At 37.9% G+C, this 22,023-nt stretch overlaps 1 pseudogene; it reads right to left on the reverse strand.

Annotated features, from left to right (window-relative positions):
• Positions 1-15,155: 15,155 nt before the first annotated feature.
• LOC138144456 (DNA repair protein XRCC4 pseudogene) lies at positions 15,156-15,800 on the reverse strand (annotated as a pseudogene).
• Positions 15,801-22,023: the final 6,223 nt, after the last annotated feature.

A 22,023-nucleotide genomic window follows, 5' to 3' on the forward strand; every position in this document is an offset into this window, starting at 1 on the left:
CCTCCCCTTACTGTGTAAGATTCCTCTAAAATAAGCCCTCCCCCGAAAATAAGCCCTATTGAGATTGCTACTGTAGTGAAGGTGATCCCCTGCACTACACGCTACATTATGGTACCCTCTGTATGCACCGTCCCACCCCACCCCCCGGGAAACGCACACCGCGCTCCGAGCTGCATCCAATCAGAGCTGCAGCAGTGAGCGAGTCATCCTGTTCTTCCCCAGTGATTTGCTTATTGAATAAAGGTACATTTTTTTGTTCACATTTACCTGTTTATTAAAATTGCTGTCAATGTTCATTAAAATAAGCCCTCCCCTGAAAATAAGCCCTCTGGTGTTTTTCTGTCCAAAAAATTAATAAGACAGTGTCTTATTATCAGGGAAACACGGTATTTATTGGACATTAGAGAAATAAAGTAACTGACCTATTGTCACAAGTAGTCCAGATTGGTGTAGTGAAGTTGACTGATTTCACTGTTAGGTAATGCAGTCCTTGCTTTGTGTGGACAAGGTGAGCTTGAGATTAAACGGATTCCAGTAATCTTTAAACAGCCAGAATTATAATACTGCTGTTTGCACAATTGTAAAAATATGTCTCGGTCTCAGTGAAGTCCCTGGTTGATACTTTGGATCTGATCCTTTTTTTTTCCTTTGTTAAAGTATTTTACACCATGATTTACCCCTTCACTATATGGAATGAATTTTAATGAAAACCCTCAACTTGCCCTTGGTCAGAAATCCAATTTTGCTCCTCTTAATTTTTCTTTCATTTCTCATCCTTGATATTTTCAACCCAAAGCCTTGGCAAGGCTAAGCCATGACAGCAATACCCAATATAGTATAAGTTCAGGGCCATGATAAGGCTCCAAAATATTTTCCTACTTGCTCATTAATGTCCATAATTCCTTTCACAGGGAACATCTGATCATACAAACAGATATAAAGATTTAAAATACAAACATCTCAGGGAGAAGAAACATATTAATTAAAACTCTCAGGAAGATGTATATAACTTGGATCTCTGCCCAAGAACAAGTTTTGAGAAGAAAGATTCTGACTATCTAAGAGAGGGCAGCAGACAGGAGGAAGACCACTGAGGAAGAATAAAGGGAATTCCCTAGAAAGGGAATCCTGGGGACAAAGTTTGTTACATTCATACTTTTGCTGTAACTTTGGTCTCTAGAGAGCATAATCTGACCAACTCTCCTGGATTCAGAAGGTCCTAGAAGGAATTAGAGCATTTAGGACAAAGACAATGAAGGAAGAAACAGCTTTAAGTCAAGAGGATGGTTAATGTATCTTCTGTGATGAGAAAAAGGGAGAGGAAACTGTGATGATGCAGAGGAGTTTCAAGTAACAGAGAAGAGGAGATAAGGGTGTTCATTTGGGATGATCTCAGACTTTTCACTGAAGTATTATGCTAAATCAGCTGCTATAAGTATATATATTTGGTGGGGTGTGTAGAAAGGTTCGGAACAATCATTGTAGAGAATGAGATAGAAAGTAAAAAATAGTGGAACATAAAGACTCTTAAACAGCAGCAAAGGGCCAGCTACAAGTAATATTCCCTGTCTTAGTCCTTCATCTCTCTCCACTTGATCTCTACTATGCATACCATGTGTACACCTCATGTGCCCAAATTAGATTGTAAGAGTTTTGATAGAGATCGTATACTTTTTCATTCCTGTATCTCTAGCATCTGCCAATGCTCTAGACTTCCTTTTTTTGTGTCTTAATCTATGGTTTTATCGTGTATAGAATTCCCAACATGTAATCTCCTTCCACCAATGCGATCAGCAATTTGTCTATAATTCATAATCAAGAAAACTTTCCTAGAACATTAAGAGGTTAAATGGGGAGGGAGTATGGGAACAAGCATTTATATAGCATCTTTATGCTAATAACAGCTTTACAAATATTGAATCTGATTCCTGCAACAACCTTTTGAGGTCAATTCTGTTATTCTCATTTTCCTCAATTGAGAAAACTGAAACAAATAAAGGTTAAGTGACTTGCTTTAGGTCTGACCATACTTAAACTCAGGTCTTCCTAACTCCAGGCCTAGTTTTCTATCCATTGAGCCACCTGGGCAAGTGCCCAGTGACTTGCCCCAAATCATAGAACCAGTATATGTCAGAGGCAGGACATGATTCCAGGTCTTTCTGACTCCCAAACTTGCCCTCTGTTCACTCTGCCTAATGGAAGAGTCCTGTTGAACCTAGATGAATTACATCAATATATGTGTGAGTATGATTTGTTGCATATACTATTAGATTCAGTGATCATTATTTTTTTCTTACTTGTTTTTTTCCCTCTTTTAAAAAAAGCTATTTGTCACAAGGAATGGCCCAGTATGTAGGCCAGGATATATTTTAAAAAATGAAATTGATACAAAAACAAAAGAAATCAGTAAACATTAAAAATGTTTAAATAAATGAATAAATGTCAAGTACTTAAATATTTTTCTACAAAAAAACACACTATGTAAATGCAAGGTTAATTTAATTGAAAAGTTATAAATAAAGAATAACGAACTGGGACTGGAGTGTGAAAAGGGATATTTTCTGCTTTGACTACTAGTTTGGGGAGAATAGCTTCCAAAGATAGCCTCCTTGTTATTTAATAAAGAACAAAGACAGAAAGAAAAACATGATTGGTCTTGCCAGATCTGAGCCATGATGTGGCCAAGAATTAAGCAGATTATGCATAATACATCTGTTGAAAGACAATACTTAGTTGTATTTGTACTAAGTATATCTGCTATTGTTCTCCAACCATTGCTGCTACTTCTGGACATGAAGCAACCACTCCACCAGGGGAAGCTAGTTGAATGCACACATAATCTAGGCGCTACTATAATAGTAAGTAATTAATAGTAGAAGGAGAGGGAGAGGCGTCCTCAATTCAATGAGAGGGCTCAGGAAACAAGTGTAAGGTTGGTCACATATGATGAAATTTTAACATCTAAATAAGACAACTATAAGTATCTTGGTGGCCCAATGAATAGGAAGTCAGGAAGACCTGAGTTCAAACTGGCCTCAGACGCTTACTAACTGCTTACTACTCTGGGCAACTCTTGTTTGCCTCAATTTCCTCATTTGTAAAATAAGTTGGAGAAGGAAATGGCAAAACACTCTAGTATCTTTGCTGAGAAAATCCCAAATCAGGTCACAAAGAGTTGGACAGGACTTAAAGGACAAAACATAAGCTATTTGATCTCTACAAGGTACGAACTTCTTTGGTTTTGTATGGGAACAGCAGATTAGCTAACAAAACAAACAATACTTCTCAGTATTTCTATATATTACTAACAAAGCCCAACAGCAAGAGATAGAAACAGAAATTTCATTTAAAATTACTGTAGACATTAAATATTTGGGAGTCCACCTGCCAAAATAAACCCAGGAACTATATGAACACTATCACAAACACTTTTCACACAGATAAAGTCAGATCTAAATAATTGGAAAAACATCAGGTGCTCATGAGTAGGCCAAGCTAACACAATAAAAATGACAATTCTACCTAAATTAATTCCCTTATTCAGTGCCTTACCAATCAAATTATCAAAAAAATAATTTTATAGAGCTAGAAAAACGAATAGCAAAGTTCATCTGGAAAAATAAAAGGTCCAGAATATCAAGGGAATTAATGAAAAGAAATGCTAGGGAAGATCATTCCAGATCTTAAATTGTATTATAAAACAGCAATCAATAAAACTACTTGGTACTGGCTCAGAAATAGAGTGGTGGATCAGTGGAATAGGTTAGGTACACGAGATACAGTAGTCAATGACTATAGTAATCAACTGTTTGAAAAACACAAAGACTCCAGCTTCTAGTATAAGAACTCACTATTTGACAAAAACTGCTGGGAAAATGGAAAACAGTATGGTGAAAACTGGACATAGACCAATATCTTATGCTGTATACCAAAATTAAGTCCAAATGGGTACATGATTTAGATATAAAGGCTGATACTATAAGCAAAGTAGAAGAGTAAGAAATAGTTTACTTAGATTTATGAAGAATGGAAGAATTTATGACCAAATAAGAGATAGAGAACATTAAGAAGTGCAAAATGGATAATTTTTACTACATTAAATTGAAAAGTTTTTGTACAAACAAGGCCAATGCAACCAAGATTAGGAGGGAAGCAGAAAACTGGGAGAAAAAGGAAAAAAAGCAGTAAACTAGGAGAGAAAGAAGAAAGAAAACTGGAAAATTTTACAACCAGTATCTTTGATAAAGGCCACATTTCTGAAATAGAGAACTGAGTCAAATTTATAAGAATATAAGTCATTCCCCCAATTGATAAATGGTCAAAGTATATGAATAGGAAGTTTTCAGAGGAAGAAATAAAAGATATCTGTAACTATATGAAAAAATGCTCTAAGTCACTATTGATTAGAGAAATGCAAATCAAAACAACTCTTACATACCACATGTGTGATATGTCTCAGATTAGCTAATGTGACAAAACAGAAAAATTATAAATGCTGGAGAAGATGTATGAAATTTGGAACACTAGTGCATTGTTGGTGGAGTTGTGAATTGATCTATCCATTCTGGAGAGCAATTTGAAACTATGCCCAAAGTGCTATTAAAATGTGCATACCCTTTGACCCTGTAATACCACTTCTAGGACTGTATCCCAAAGAGATCATACAAATGGGAAAAAAGCCCACATGTACAAAAAATATTTGTAGCAGCTCTTTTTGTAATGGCAAAGAACTGGAAATTGAGAGAATACCCATCAATTGAGGAATGACTGAACAAGTTGTAGTATATGAATATAATGGAATACTATTGCACTATAAGAAATGATGCGTGGGTGGACTTCAGAAAAACCTGGAAAGACTTATATGAACTGATGCTGAATGAGGGGAGCAGAACCAGGAGAAAATTGTACACAGTTACAGGCCCATTGTGCAATGACTAACTTTGATAGACTTGGCTCTTCTCAACAATGCAAGGTTCTAAGACAATTCCAAAAGGCTCATGATGGAAAATGTTATACACATCCAGAGAAAGAATTATGGAGTCTGAATGCAGAATGAAGTATACTATTTGCTCTCTCTCTCTTTCATTTTGTTTCTTCTTTCTCATGTTTTATTCCATTGGTTATAATTCTTTGCAATATCACTAATGTAAAAATATGTTCAATGTGTATGTATATGTAGAGCCTATATCAGATTGCATGCTGTCTTGGGGAGGGGGGAGGGAAGGAAGGGGAAGACAATTTGGAACTCAAAAACTTGTGGAACTGAATGTTGCGACCTAAAAATTAATTAAAACAACCTTAAAGCACTATTGAATGTTAGACATTATATTTTAAAGAAAAGAATCAATTGCATTTTTATATTATAATAACAAAATTCAAGTCAGTAATAAGGAAATTTGACTCCAAATAACTACAAAATACATGAAATATTTGGAGATATACCAAAGAACATAGAAGACTTGTATAGATTCAATTACAAAGTGCTCTTTAAAGAAATTTAAAAAAAAACTCGACTAGTTGGAAGGATATTCAATATATGACTAGATCACCACAATATGATAGAAATGACAATACTACTGAAGTTAATTTACATATTTAATGCCTTGCTCATTAATTTGTCAAAAGGATGTTTTATAGAACTTGATCAAATAATACCAAAATTCATTTGGAAATTTTTTTAATCTAGCATATCAAAGAAAATGATGAAAAGTGGGAGGGATGAAGGGAGAATTCCAGTCCTCAAGCTATGGTATAAATTATCAGTCATCCAAACTGTCTGGTATTAGTTAAAGAATAGAGAGATAGATCATTTAAACAGATGACACAAGGGAGAATTCAAAACAATGGAATACAATAACTCAGTTTTTAATAAAGTAGAAAGCACATGTTTTCAGGTTAAAAATGTAGGTTATTTGATTTTTTTTTAATTCTGGAAAACTGGAAAGAAGTCTGCCAGAAATTAGACTTGGGCTAACACTTACACAGTATCCTGAAATGCACTTTAAATCAATGTTAATGTAAAATATAATGTTAAAAAATTAGAAACAAATCATATACCCCTTATAGCTCTGGGTAGCAGATGCATTATTATTAACCAAAGAAGGAACAGAGACAATTACAAGAGATGAAATAGATAACGTTTAGAGAAATGATTGTTTTTCTCTTATATTAATAACCAATTGTTAAATTATCATTAAGGTTTCCCCTTCCTACTTCCTTATTCAGGAACCAGCCCCTGTATGTTATGTTTCAAATTCTTCTTTATTATTGGATATACATCTTTTGTCCTGTATGGTTAAGTTCAGATTTGCAGGATAGGTCACCTTGAGCTACATTCTGAGTTTTAATTGCTTTTCAGAACACATTATTCCATTCCTTTTTCCTTTTGCTAGTGGATGCAGAATAGGCTTACATTTGTCCTTTCCTTTGAATTTGAAAATCTTTCTCTTGAGGGCTGGCAGAATTTCTTGTTTCTAAATTGAATTGTTAAATTCAACTTCTAAACAAACCTTGTTTTTTGTTTTGTTTTGTTTTTCTGGAGATAATCTGATTATCTCAATAGGAATTCCATTTTCTACGTTCAGAAGATCTGGGTAGTTCTCTTCTATGATTCTTTCATTATGACGTTAAGATTGTTCTGTCTTGTTCTTCTGGAAGACCTATGATCTTTAGTTTGTCTCTACATGTCCTATATATTTTTCTTGTTTAGTAAACATTTTTGTTTTTTTGCTTCCTTTCTAGGTTGTCTTTTACTTTTGTGTATTTGCATTCCCAATCTATTGTTTTCTCTTTTGTTTCTTTGTAAGACTTGACATTACAGATTCAAATTTTTCTATTATGCTCATTATTTTTGCTGTGCAGGACATAAATTCTGCTCTCATAATTTTTATTTGTCTTTTAAACCATTCAGGAACAGCATGTTCCATGTTCTCCTCAAATTCCACAAGGTTCTTTGTCTCATCAACTGTTGGATCATTATCCTTCATTTTAGAGTATTTATTCATAGATGCTTGAACTCATGTACTAGATCCTAAGGACATTTTTTCCCCCTGTGGTTACTATTTTTTTTTGTTGATTAATCTATTCAAGGTCTTTGAGATTTCTTCTTCCTGGAATTTTGTAATTGTTGAAGTTCAGGCTGCAAATAATGAAGTGCAAATGTGTGTATGTGTGTGGTGGGGTCATCTCAAAAGAATTGAGAAAATTCACTCAGGCTGTCTGCAAATCAAGTAAAGGCATTTATTCTGGGTAATACACTAAGTAGGCTCCTCCTTGATGGAAGTCATTGCCCCTTAAGGGAGGCTGAAACTTAAGGGAAACCCAGGTTTAAGAGGGTACAGCTCCTTAATGGAGGCTCTCAGTTCCTTGGGAATAGCTCAGCTCCTACAACTCCTCAGGGACACTAGCCTTCCCCCCCACCCCCCATAAACCAAGAGAAGCTGGGGATTCTTTTAGAGGAAAACCTGCCTTGGCATAGAGATGAAGTAATCAGGGACAGAAAGGCAAAGTAATCTGGGATACTTGGGCAAGGAAAGGGGCAATATCTCAGAGTTTTGAGGATATCTAGGCACATCATTCGTCCATTGTTCATCCCATTTGCTTAGGGTGGAGGGACCACTATTAGTTTTAGGATTTCTTTGACCAGCCTTTTTGAACCTCTTTATCTCCTAGACCAGTCTATCTGAATCTCATTATCTCTTTAAAAACTGGCACTTGAGATAATAGGCTTCTTGTTGACCAATCCTTTGGCCTAGGGTGGAGGAGCCCCATTTTTCTCAGCATTTCCCCCAAAGGCTTCAGCTAACCTCATTAGTATTTCATCTAAGTTTTTTGTTTTGGGGGAAGGTTGCCCATATTTTCCTTATGACTCACTTCTGATTCCCTTGCTTCTGTTGTTTCCTTTGGGGCTGGATCTTGAAGGGTTTCAGTATCTTCCCACATTGGGTAAATCATGGTTCGCTACCTTAATCTGGATGCCATGTTCTTCCCTCAGGTTTGATGAAGTGTTGCATATCCTCCACCCACCCCCATCCCCCTTTTTACAGAGTCCTGTCCTGGTGAGCTGTCCCACTTCCTCTGATTCTTAGCTTTTTGGCCTTGAACTGGTAGGTCAGGGACTACTGACATTAATGATTCAGAGATTGCTTTTCCTGGCATTGGCTTTGGTTCTTCCTGGTGTCAGCCCCCCAACAGGCTTTTGTTCCTGAAGGGCTATGTTCAGATGAGCTTGTGGGGCCAAGGAAACTTCCACAACCTGGAGCTGAGACCCTATGGCACTAGATAGAAGGAGGAGGTGAAGAGGTTACCCACTAAGAGGGTTAGGGTTGCTCTGGAGACCCCAAAATACAACACGCCAGGTCCTGCTGAATGAATTTGACTTATGTCTTCTCTCAGCCAAAGAAAAGTAAAGTTATTAAAAGTTTGCTTGTATTAGACACAAAGTCTGTGCTAGGTCATTCTATGATGCTCTCACTATTCCATGTCACTCTCACAAACATGAAGACAGGATGGGGTCTTATATACAGAAGGTTGTGGGAGGAATCTAGGGGTGGTCTAGGGGAGGAGTTTGGGGAGGGTCTTCAGGAGAAGTTAATGAGGTCAATGAGTGATTCAAAGTGGGAAGTTGCTGGAGCACACCTGGAGACCACAAGCAATGGTGGGCTAGGCTAGAGTTAGTAGTTAGTAGTTAGTACCTAGGCAAGAGGTCTGGGCCCATCTACAACCTCATCAAATGAGATGATTTAATCAGAGTTCAAGGGACACTCCCAGAGCCTGTACCTCAAGGACTCAAGGAAAGGTCAAGGGGGCTCCCAGAGCCTATATCTCATCAGAGGGACTAATGGGGTATAGGCTCTGGGAACCCCCTGGAACCTTCCCATGGGATCTGGAGTTCCCCTGAGGCCATAAGCCTTCCATTATCACTATGACTGAATCTTAAACTCTTTACCTAGCCTAGCCCTCCTTTGTCTGTTTTCTACAGCTACCTCCCACCCTGGATTCCATCAAGATCCCATTATCTTCGTTCCTGGAGGCTGACCTCAGTCCCATCAAGATCCTCCTTAGACTCCTCCTCAAGACCCTCCCTAGATCTTTCCTCCTAGAATACTAGACCACCCATAGATACCACAGTCTTTCTGTATATAAGATCCATCTTGCCTCCTTAAAAGGGCTCAGATTCTATCTTCCCTGACAAAAGCTCAAAGTTTAATCTGACCGGCTTGTCAATACAAGCATGACATATGCTCAGGCTCCTTAAGAGTCTACCCAATATGACAAATCTTTAATAAACTTTGTTTTACTTTGGCTGAGAGAAGGCTTGGGTTGAATTCATTTGGTCAGGACGTGGTGTGTCAGTATTTTGGGGTCTTGAGCACCCCTAAACCCCCAAACCTCAACAAGACCAGAGTATAATGATAAATTTTGATGCAAGCCAATGTTTTATCCTTGGGTCTGCTAATGCAGCCTTGATGCCAATAGCATGGGAATTGTGGGAGAAATATTTAATGAGCTCAGGGTCAGTGAGCATCAGTTCCTGAAGTTTCAGTACCTTATTTTTGTTTTTTCCTAATCCCTTCTTTTAAATTCTAGGTATTCTAGACCACAGAAATAGTTGAAATTGTTTAATCTTTGGTGCATAATTTCTGTTTTGGAGAGATTTGAGAGGTTGTAGGAATTGGAGAAAATGTGTATCTTGTTACTCACAAGACCTGGAAGACCATTTGAGGTTGATTTCCCTCTTTCTCATCCCATTTGAACCTCCCTCTTTATCCCCTCATCCATTCTCCTTTTGGTCTTCTTACATTACACATTTTCCTCTATCTTCTACCTCCCTCTCTCCTTTTATGTCCCATCTCATTCTGCAATTTAGTTGCACAAAATACACTGATTTACCTGTAGTGGGAAGGGTTGTGAGACTTGGTCCCTTATGTTTGAGTAATATACTTTCACTATTAGTTCCCCTCTTTCTTTAAGGTCTACTTTCATTTTTCAAAAGTACATGTCTCTTTTATATACTTTTACAAAGAAATCTGTGTTGTTATTTTTTTTAATCCAAAGTGTATTTTTTCTCTTTCTAATATTTCTCCCTTTTATAGACTTTACAAATGGGGTAATTTTTTTTTCATTACTTGCTCTTTCTTTTGTCTTTATTTTTATTTCTTGTGTTTCCATTGCTTGCAGGGTTTGCAAGTTGAATCATCCATCTGTCTGATTTTATTTTGTGGGAACTGTCTCTTCTTTATTGAATAGCCATCTTTTTCAATGATGATAAGGCTCAGGTTTGCAGGGTATGTAATTTTGTGTTGCATTTTGGGCTCTTTTGCTTTTTAGACTATATAGTTGCATTACCTTCTGAAATTTTTTTGGGTGCAAAATAAACTTGGATTGTTCAAATTTCCTTTCATATTTGAAAATCTTTCTTATAGTGGATTGCAGAATTTGTTGTTAGTCATTGAAATTGTTAAATTTAACTATTATATGTAGTTTGCAGCACAAGGTTTTTGGTTTTGTTTTTTTTTCCCTGTAGGTGACCTATGGATTCTTTTGGTTAATACATTATTTTTTGCACTCAGAAATTCTGGCCATTTTTCTTTTATTATTTCTTTATGGTGTTCAGGTTTTTTTTTTTTACTTGTCATGTTCTTCTGGGAAACCTATGATCATTAAGATATCTCTATTCAATTTACCTTCTAGATCAATGTATTCACAAAGACTGAGTGTAATTATGAAATTCAATGGGGGTGGCCAGGTGGCGCAGTGAGTAAGAGTGCTGGCCCTGGAGTCGGGAGACCCGGGATTGGTTCCGGCCTCAGATACTTAGCACCCACACAAAATAACTGGCCGTGTAACCTTGAACAAGTTACTAAACCCCAATTGCTTTAAAAGAAAAGAAAAGAAATTCAATGAGAAACTGCAATAAATAACTTCATTCCATCCCAGAACTATTCACAAAAAAGTCAGTCAGAACTTTATGGGTTTTAAAACCCATAAATGTTTACAAAAAAGCCTCTAATACTTGATCTTGTTGATTCCTCCCTGCTACAAAGACAGCAATAGCACAGACTGGTGTTACAAGAGGCTTTGGGTCCAGAAGCAACAAGAGTGGAGGGTTCTACAAAGAAAGCCCCAGGGTTGTCATAAAACTATGGAGTAGGGACCTTAGAAGTTCTGGCATGTGACATTAAGTAATGACCCGCATAATACTGCCAGGTGCACATACCTGGAAAATTAACACCCAAGGGACTCAGAATGCCTATGTTAAGTTTTGAATATCACAGAGGGCACTAAGAATTCAGTGTTCTAAACTTAAAAGATACAGAGGGATCTAATCTTGGGAGGTGGAGGTCAGCATAGAACCCCAGAGGACACAGGGCAGTACTATTCATGGTCAACCATTACAGTTGGCACTGAAGCCTGGCTCTGTCACTGGCACAGATTCATTCAGGCACTAAAGCTAGAATCAATGAAAGCAACTTCCATCATCAAAAGTTATTGCAAATTTGGAGATCTCCCCAAAGAACAAACAAGGTGAACAAGGGAGGGAAACATGACATGAATTACATAAATCCAATGAGCTTGAGTAAAGATTCAATGTGGCTGGAACTTTGTATGCCCTTTGATGACCAAGAAACTGTGCCATGGTAAGCACTTAATAAATATTGATTGATTTATCATGGAAGTAGGGTTAATCAAATTGAAAACAGCTTTGTCTGAGGCCTACACCTAGGACCGATCACATAGGCCAATCAGGTCCTAGAGACATCTTTGTTTTCTGTTAAGTAAAACCTCTCCATGTTTTGGATAAGAGAACAAAAACTTCATAGAGGACATGCTTGATGGCAAGTTTGTAAGAATCTTCTGGAGAATCTTCCATCATTTAAATGCTACAGAGATTTTACTTCTGTTAAGTCCTTCTGTAATACCAAGGGCAAAAAATGAAAAGAAAAAAACCCAAATTAAATAAAATGAAAATACAGAGATGAGCAGAAGCCCAAAATCTCAAGCTTTATCCCCCCACTTCAGAAGTACCATATCTTACAGTCTGGTCCAAGGCATGAATGAAACAAAATCTTTCTAGCTTGTGGTAGGTTACCTAATGCAAGGTAATAAAGATAAAACCAGAGAAGCTTCAAGAACATCAAAGTACAAATTATAAGACCCTTAGTATAGTTGTAGATTTCTTCTCCTGATATAAGGTGGTTAAGAAAAATAGTAGCAGATCCAGGAAAATCAGGGCCATAGCAGGGACACTTCTGGCACAGCAGACAGTTCTTCATCATGTATCAAAGGCATCTGTAATAAAGCAACTAAGGAATCATTAGCCTCTGGCATATAATGTGTCCTGGGCTGTAAGTTGATACCTAATCTCAGTACTTCCAGCTCTAGCCTAATTATCAAACCTTCTCCCAACTAAAAGAGAGCCCAATCAAGGGAATGATAACAAAATCTTTACCCCTTAAAAGCCTCTGTGAATGAGCTGCTTCTTTCCACCATGGCTGAATAAGGGATCTCCCTAAACCACATGCAGTGACTCAGAATGACCAAAAAGCCAGTTCTCCTTTCTTCCAGGTCAACAGAAACCCACCATAGCAATTAACAATAATTATTTTTAAATAATATTTTATTTTTTCCTAATTTTATGTAAAACAATTTTTAGTGTTCATTTTTTTTAATTGTGAATTCAAAATTTTCTCCCTTTACTCATCCCTCCAATTTATATAGTTTGTATATGTGCAATCATGAAAAGCATATTTCTATGTTAGTTATGTTGTGAAAGAAAACACAGACCAAAAAGAAAAAATTAAGTGAAAAAAGTGTGATTTGATCTGAATTTTGACTTCATCAGTTCTTTCTCTGGAGATAGAAAGCATTTTTCATGATGAGGCCTTTGGAATTTTCTTGGATCACTGAATTGCTGAGAAGAGCTGTCATTCACAGTTGATCATCATACTCCATTGTGTTACTGTGTACAATATTCTGGTTCTGCTCATTTCTCTTTGCATCAGTTCATATAAGTCTTTCCAGGTTTTTCTGAAATCAGTCTGCTCATTATTTCTTATAACACAATAGTGTTTTATTAGAATCATATACCATAATTTTTTTCAACCATTCCCCAAATGATGAGCATCTCCTCAATTCCCAACTCTTTGCCAATGCAAAAAGAGCTACTACAAATATTTTTGTACAAGTAAGTCCTCTGCCCCTCTCAACTACGCTGCCCCCCCCAACTTCTGGTTTGAAAAAATATCTTTGGATATAGATCTAGTAGTGATATTGCTGGATCAAAGGGTATGCAGAGTTTGTTTCCCCTTTGGGCATACTTCCAAATTTTTTTCCAGAATGCTTGGATTATTTCACAATTTCACCAATAGTACATTAGTTTCTCAGTTTTTTTTCATATGTCTTCCAACATTTACCATTTTCATTTTCTGTCATATTTTCCCATCTGATAAGTGTGAAGTGGTACTTCAGAATTGTTTTAATTTGCATTTCTCTAATCAATAGTGATTTAGAGCTTTTCTTCATATGACTATAGACAACTTTGATTTCTTCATCTGAAAACTGCCTGTTCATATCTTTTGACCATTTATCAACTGGGAAATGGCTTATATCCTCATAAATTTGACTCAGTTCTCCATGTATTTCAGAAATTAGACCTTTTATCAGAAATATTTGATATAAAAATTGTTTCCCAGATTTCTGCTTTTTTTAAAAAAATCTTGCTTGCATTGGTTTTGCTTTTTCAAAACCTTCTTAATCTAATATAATCAAAATTATCCATTTTAACATTTTTGCTCTCTAAGTCTTATTTTGTCACAAATTCTTCCCTTCTCCACAGATCTGACAGATAAACTATTCCATGCTCCCCTAATTTTGTCATGGTATTCTCCTTCATGTTTAAATTATGTACCCACTTTGACCTAATTTTGGTTGATAGAGTGATCTATACCTAGTTTCTGCCAAACTGTTTTCCAGTTTTCCCAGCAGTTTTTGACAAATGATGAGTTCTTTCCCAAAAGTTTAGGTCTTTGTGTTTATCAAACACTAGAACACTACAGTAATTAACTACTATGTCTTGTGTGCCAAATCTAGTCCACTGATCTGCCATTCTGTTTCTTAGCCAGTACCAGATAGTTTTGATAATTACCACTTTATAATATAATTTGAGATCTGGTGTGGTTAGGCCACCTTCCTTCACATTTTTTCATTAATTCCATTGATATTCTTGGTCAATTGTTCTTTCAGATGAATTTTGTTATTTTTTTTCCCATTTCTATAAAACAACTTTTTGATAGTTTGAATAGTATGGCTTGGTGTTCAGACATTTTTCAGTCATATCTGACTCTTTGTGATCCCACTTGGGAATTTCTTGGCAAAGATACTGGAGTCACTTGCCAATTCTCTCTCTAGCTCATTTTACAGATGAGGAAACTGAGACAAATGGGGTTAAGTGAATTGCTCAGGGTCACACAACTAGTAAGTATCTCTATCAACAATGCAATATGCACATAGGGGCGGCCAGGTAGCACAGCAAGTAAGAGCACCAGCTCCAGTGTTGAGAGAGACCTGAAGATCGAATCCGGGCTCAGACACTTAGCACCCACCCAGAAACACCTGGCCGTGTAACCTTGAGCAAGTTACTTAACCCCAATTGCTTAGGGGCAGCCAGGTGGCTCAGCGAGTAAGAGTACTGGCTCCAGTGTTGGGACGACCTGGAGATCGAATCCCGGGCTCAGACACTCAGCGCCACACCCAGAGATAACTGGCCGTGTAACCTTGAGCAAGTTACTTAACCCCGATTGCGCAAAAAAAAAAAAAACAATGCAATATGCACAATGCCTATGGTAGTTATAAATATACTGATATGGTTATTAATCACAAAATATACCAGGCTCTCTATATGGGGTATAAAGCTAATACATTTATTAAAATCTCAAATAACTGAGTCCAAAAACCAGAAAGTCAAAGCCATCACAGTAGTTATGAAGTTGGCACATGTAGTTAATGTAATAAATACCCATATTCTCAAGCCTTTAAAAGAGAACAGGCTACCTCAGGCAAAGGTCCTCCTCTCTCCACTGACAGCAACTGCTCAGCATCCAGGAAGCATGCTCCCAGCAGCTTTGGCTCCCCACAGTTCTGGTCCCTGGAAGTGTTCAGCAGGAGTCCTTAGCAGAAATTCTAGCTGGCTCAAAAAAGGGGTTCATGCCTCCTCCTCCATCTTGGCCGCTACCACTACTGCTGTTGCTGCCTCTGCTGCTGCTTGGTACAACATCTGTGACATCTGGACTTGAAATAATGGAAATGTTTTGGCTAAAATTGGCTGGAGCTACTTCAGAAGGAACAGGTAAATATTAACTTTCCTCATCCATACTTTCATCATATGCTGACTCTCTTTTCTTATGGCTCTGGGTATTGTCTACAGATTCCCTTTCATCTTGTGTGTCCTCTTCTGGTTCTTGGGCTTGTTTTAACAATTTAAGTAAGCTTCTAATATTTGCTTTCTTCTCATTCAGCACCAGAATAAAATGCTTATAAACGTCTGTCTCCAGATTTTCTTTAGCAGTCACACACTTTTCAAGACACTTTTGAATATCATTCCAATCCTGCTGAAGCTTCTCATTCTCTCTCTGCAGGTGTTTGTTCTTGGTGAACTGGTCAGCCACACAGTTTAGGCAATAGCTCATCAGTTCTCAGATGCCTTCAGCTGGGCTTTAGGCCCTCTGCAGGTTCACTGATCCAAGTATAAATTTTCCTTTTCTTGAAGAGGTGGTTTCTGAGGAAAAAATGAGGTTCTGCATCAACTTTTTTCTGGAACCGCTGCCTCTTCCTTCTACTTTCTCATACAGTCTCTAAGTGAGTACCAGAGTCTATCTCCATCAGGCCACATAGAGTCAGTAGGATATTGCTTTCTGCATCCCTCTGCAGCTACAGCTAACAGATTAGTTCTGTAGAGGCCTCCTGGCATATGGTTATCCCTAAAAGCTTGGTGTACAAAAGGATTCTGACTGATACTTATGAATTTTAAGCAATCCTCACTGTCCAGTGTTATTCCTTTGGTGCCTTCATCAGCCATTCTTACTATTCAAGATACTAAAGACTCTCCCATCCTTTGGGTGAATCTACTCAATATGTCAGTAATCTCTTGTTAAGTGAGATCCTCAATTATTGATGCTGAGACTTTGTTCGTGGCTTGGTTGAGCCTTGAATTTCCTGGAGCAGAAATGGTGAAAGATCTGACATGGACCAGACCCTGTGAACTTCAGTGTGGAGCAGGACTTGCCCAGAGAGCTGGTCAAGGAACTGGGAGCTGCCATTCAACCCAGGTGACAGTCTGGTGAATCCAGGTAGAATCTGGGACCATGAAAGGGGATCCAGGGAATCTCAGAATAGGCCCCAAGTCAAGATGAAAAGACCTCTCCTTGGGTACTGAGTAACTATGGAATTATAGTTTACTAGTGACCTAAGGGGTAGAGGGTTTTGTGTATGATACTTAGTAATTGATTGCTGAATAAGTAACTGATTGAGTTAATCAAGACTTTGTCCCAAGAGTGGAAGACTTTGACTATGTACTTTGAGACTATTGATAAGTGACTGATTGAGTTAACTTAAGAGTGACTATTTTACTTTGAGACTATGCTGTGAATATTATATTGTGATTTTCTGTGATAAGTCGTAATATTGTGAATGCTGTACCTTGATTCTCTGTGAAAGTTTTGCTTTGCTTTATTATGGAAAAGAGTGATCACCATACTGTGTAATCAAAATCTTAAAAGCTGTTCACAGTAGCATTCTTCTGGAAAGTTGCTTGTGCATGGCATCACAGTATCTGAGGCCAGATTTGAACTCAGAAAGATGAGTCTTTCTGTCTTTAAATGTGGCACTCTCTACTATGCAACCTAGCTGCCCAAATTGGTAAGGCACTAAATAAATGAATTAATTTAGACAGAATTGTCATTTTTATTATATTGAGTTAGCTTACCCATGAGCAATTAATATTCTTCCAGTTATTTAGATCTGAGTTTATTTGTGTGAAATGTGTTTTGTAATTTTGTTCATATAGTTCCTGGGTTTGTCTTGGCAGGTAGAATCCCAAGTACTTTATATTGTCTACAGTTATTTTAAAATAGTCTTTGGCGGGGGGGGTGGGGGGGGGAAGCATATGTTTGGCAGTTGAACAATGTGGCCAGGCTATATGTCTGAATGCTTGGCAGTTTAGTTTAAGAGTCTCAGAGTCTGGTATCTTGTCCTACCAGGTGATCTTCAGAATCTTCCTAAGATAATTCAAATGGAAGTGATTCAATTTCCTGGCATGGTGCTGACATACTGTCCAGGTTTCACATGTATACAACAGTTTGGTAGTCAGTCTAATACCTTTTCTCTCCTACATTTTCCTTTGCAGCCTCCCAGACACTGAGCTAACTCTGACAATGTGTGTTTTTACCTCATTATCAATGTGTAAATGTAATTATCATTATCCTGGAAAGTATACTGCCAAGGTAAATTAACTTATCCACAATATTAAAAATTTCTTCTTTTGCTCAAATGCCAAATATATGCTTGCCAAAAAGTCTATTTTATGGAGAACTGGCACAGGGCAAGCACTCACATGGTAGTCAGAAAAAGTTTTACAAGGACACTCTCAAAGTTTCTCTTAAGAACATTGGAACTGATTGTGTGACTTGGGAGATACTGACACAGGGCAATCCAGCATGCCATGACCCCATCAGAAAAGGTGCTGTGCTGTGTGAGCAAAGCAGAATTGAAGTATTTCAAAAGAGACATGAGATGGGGAAATTTAGAGAATCCACCCCAAATGTTCACATGAAGTATTTGTGACCGACCTGTGGGTAGAGAATTCCAAGCTTGTATTGATCTAAACAGCCATAGTTCCTTTTTCTCCCAGTGTAGTCCTCTTTCTCACTCCTTGATTTTTTCTGTATCATCCCCTCAAAGTCACCTCCTACCTGCACCTTCTGTCTATATATTCTCTTTCTAACTACACTAATAGTGGTACAATTCTTAAGAATTACAAGTGTCATCTTCCCATATAAAGATATAAATAGTTTAGCCTTATTGAATCCCTTGTGTTTTCTTTTTTTAATTTCTTTTCTTTTTAACATTTTCATGGTTCTCTTGAGACTTGATATTCAGAATCGTTTGTTTGTTTGTTTGTTTAGCTCTGGTCTTTTCATCAGGAAAGCTTGAAAGCCTTCTATTTCATGGAATGACCAATTCTCCCTCCTCCCCACAAAGGATTATGCTGTTTCTCTGGGTATGTGATTCTTGGTTGTAATCCTGGCCACTTTGCCTTCCAGAATATGATATTCCATGCCCTATGATCCTTTAATGTAGAAGCTACTAAATCTTGTGTAATCTTAATTGTGCCTTCCTGACACAATTGAATTGTTCCTTTCTGGATGCTTGCAATATTTTCTCCTTGATCTGGGAGTTCTGGAATTTGGGTATAATGATTCTTGGAGTTTTTCTTTTGGAATCTCTTTCCAGAGGTAATTGGTGGATTCTTAAAATGTCTATTTTGCCCACTAGTGCCAGGATATCAGAGTAATATTCTTTGATAATTTCTTGAAGTATTATGTCCAGGTCCCTTTTTTGATCATGGATTCAGGTAGTCTAATAATTCTTAAATTATCTCTCTTGGATCTATTTTCCAGGTCAATTGCTTTTCTAGTAAGATATTTTATATTTTATTCTATTTGTTTTACTCTTTTAATTTTATTTAATTGATTCTTGATGTCTTATGGAGTCATTATCTTCCACTTGTCCAATTCTACTTTTTTTAAATTGTATTTTTCTTTAGTTAGCCTTTTAACCCCCTTTTCTATTTGGGCAATCCTATTTTTTTGGGAACTGTTTTCTCTGGTAAATTTTATACATGTTTTCCAGTTTTTTGTGTGTGCATCTCTTGCATCACTCTCATTCATTTTCCCAATTTTTCTTCTATCTCTCTTATTTGATTTTTAAACTCCTTTTTGAACTTTTCCAGGAGTTCTTTTTTGGGCCTGAGTGGACTGAATCCCAGATTCTCTTAGGATTAATTTTCCACCCTTTGTCCCTCATGTGGGTCATGATCTTCTAAGGCCTCTGCCACTATGGCCTCATCTGGCCTAGTCAACACTATTTTATCAATGTTGTGGTATGTTTCAATGATCTCTTTCAGGGCTCTGTCCATTAATCCATAATCTGACAGTATGAAGGAAAGTTTAGGTAACCCTGAGAAAGGCAGTGACTCTTTCCCAGGTGAAAGTAGACTCCTTCTGACTTGTCTTAGTTGTGGAAATAGAGGGAGAAAAACATTTGTAAGGTCAATAGCCCCTATACCAAGTACTCTGGGTCTTGGATAACTTGTCTACACAATGGCAAGGTAAGGTATAGGAATATTCCTATAGGAATAGGCAATATAACTTCCATATCCTAGCTCTCTGACCCTCTAGGAAGGAGCAAGCTCTGAAAACCCTATTCCCAGAGTGTCTATTTGAACTGACAGTAATATTTGCTTAAGCCACTACTGTCCTGATTTCCTGTATAAATTTCATATATTGATCAATTTCAACCTTTAAGGGATATGGTGGGGAAGACCCATGGCTAAAGTCTGAAATCATTTGGGTGGGGCTTTATCTAGGAAGTGGTATCTAATTGCCTCTGAGACAGTTTGGGCATATAGTGTGGCAGGCTGTGGAGGGATCACAGACCAGTTCATCATAATCATTTCCTTCGGGAGTTTTACTGTCTCTCTTATAGTTCCTCATTGATGAGCTGGCTAGAATGGGAATTCATTTTACCATACTAGATGTGATTAACTGCCCATCTTAGCCACTTAAAAGGGATGCAAACAGTATTCTCCATCTGTAGGTTCTAAGATATGGAATTATAATTGAGGGTAAAAGTATATGTTCAGAGACTTCTCCCAGGTTATAGATTTTAGCTTCTGAGATTCTTTTAACATTGTCTTCATTAGACCAAGCTCTCAGGACTTCCAGGGATTCCTAAGATTTCTGTTTGAATTTCTCCTGAAGTTGCTCCATTTCTTTGGGTGAAAAGGTCCACCTGATGGGGTATAGGCTCTGGGAACCCCCTTGATCTCTCTTTAAATCTTCCCATTGGATCTGGCATTCGCCTGAGTCCATCAAGCTTCCATTATCACTAGGACTGAATCTCTGTTACCCTTAACCTAGCCTAGCCCTCCATCTCCAGGTAGCCTTCAGCTACCTCCTACCCTTGATGCCATCAAAATCCCATTCTCTTGGTTCTTGGAGTTGACCTCTGTCCCATCAAGATCCTCCTTAGACTCCTCCTCAAGATTCTCTCTGGACCCCTCCTCCCATCACCCCCAGACTACTAGACCACCCTTAGATCCCTCCCACAGTCTAAATGTATATAAGATCCATCTTGCCTCCATTAAGAACTCAGATTCAATCTGTCCTGCTTGTCAATACATGCATCACAAATTCTTAGACTCCTAAACTTCGTTTTACTTTGGCTGAGAGGAGGCTTGAGCTGAATTCATTTGTCAGGACCTGACATGTTGGTATTTTGGGTCCTTGAGAACCCATAAACCTCAACATACTCACCTCCCACTTCTTGCCACTGGTGAGAGCCCCCCAGTTTAGGACTTTGACAGATTGCTACAGCAAGTCTGCTGTTCTTCTCTTATCTCAGGATAGGAGATGGACAGAAATCAGAATCCCTGGGTCAATGACCATAGGTTGGGTTCTGGCTGGGAGCCTTTAGTCCTTATGCTATCTAGAGAGGTCTCTTGTATGGTCATCAATGTTATTAGCTATGCCTTTGCATTGATTGCACAGTCCTTGAAAGCCACGAACTGCTGAATGTGCTCAGCCACTTCACTTTTAGTCTGAGTATGCTGCCAGATGAACTGATGCAAAAAAAGTCGACAACAACCAGGAATGCTGGAATTGGTGCCTTTTTTATGCTCCCAGGCAGCCTCCTCCACTGCCTACTGAGATGTCCCTTTGCCTGAGTGAGTGTCCCACATCAGATCACTCCACTGTATTCAATATTTACAGAGCTCTTCTCCTAACTTAACCATGATGTGAGTCCATCTTATCTTGTCACCATATGCTGACACTATTCCAAATGTTGGAAGTGTAACTGTTAAAAAATGACACTCTGTTAAGCTTCCATGTTAGGAGGAAATGAGACACTAGCAGGTCATTGACCATTTACTATAAAGAGGTTTATTTTGTCCTAGTACAGGAAGAATATATAACAACAAGGATATAGTAGCACTTGGTTTATTTGGATGCTGTCCCCAAGCCCCACCTTATGTAATGTTACTCACATGGGTTTCAAAAATCCATCAGTCCTAAGTGGCTTTAATTCCATGTAGCTGGGACTTTTATGCCCTTAGATGACCAAGAAGTTGTGTCGGGGAAGATGGGGCTAACCACATCCCAGAAGCAGCCTTGTCCTAGGACTATAGCTTGTAGATTAGGGGTGTCAGTTGGGGAAAGATGCTGTATCAGAGAAGCTAAAGTCAATCACAAAAAACCATTCAGGTCTCAGGAGCACATTTGTCTTTTTTTTTTTTTCTCTTGGAAAAGCCTCTCTATATTATCAGTGGGAGGAAAGAAAATGCATCAGAAAAATGTTGGTGTTATTATACCTCCCAATCTATAGCAGCCCACATTACTGTAGTTCAGAGATGGGGAACCTGAGGCCTTAAGTTCACACTTGAACTTAAGACTGCAGGTTCCCCACCCCTGCTCTACTTAGTCCAAAATATGGAATTCTCTCTGTTTTGCTTTTGTGAATGGCATGACAGAGTATGATGATAAAGACAATTCTCAATGTTATTAACAGTATGCCAAGTGATATAATAGGGTCAAAACATTATCTTGAATTGGGGTATAGAAAGCATTGCAGTGGATAGAGACAAAACCCAGTAGTCATACAAGATTGAGTTTCCATTTTTCACTCTCTAGTGGTATCGAAAAGGGAATGTAGATATATGAGTACACTGGCATCAACTTCAAGGGCCTT

Source organism: Petaurus breviceps, unplaced genomic scaffold (genome assembly GCF_028583685.1).
Source record: "Petaurus breviceps papuanus isolate PSGF00001 unplaced genomic scaffold, PetGlider_PUasm1.0 90700, whole genome shotgun sequence".
NCBI lineage: Eukaryota > Metazoa > Chordata > Mammalia > Diprotodontia > Petauridae > Petaurus > Petaurus breviceps.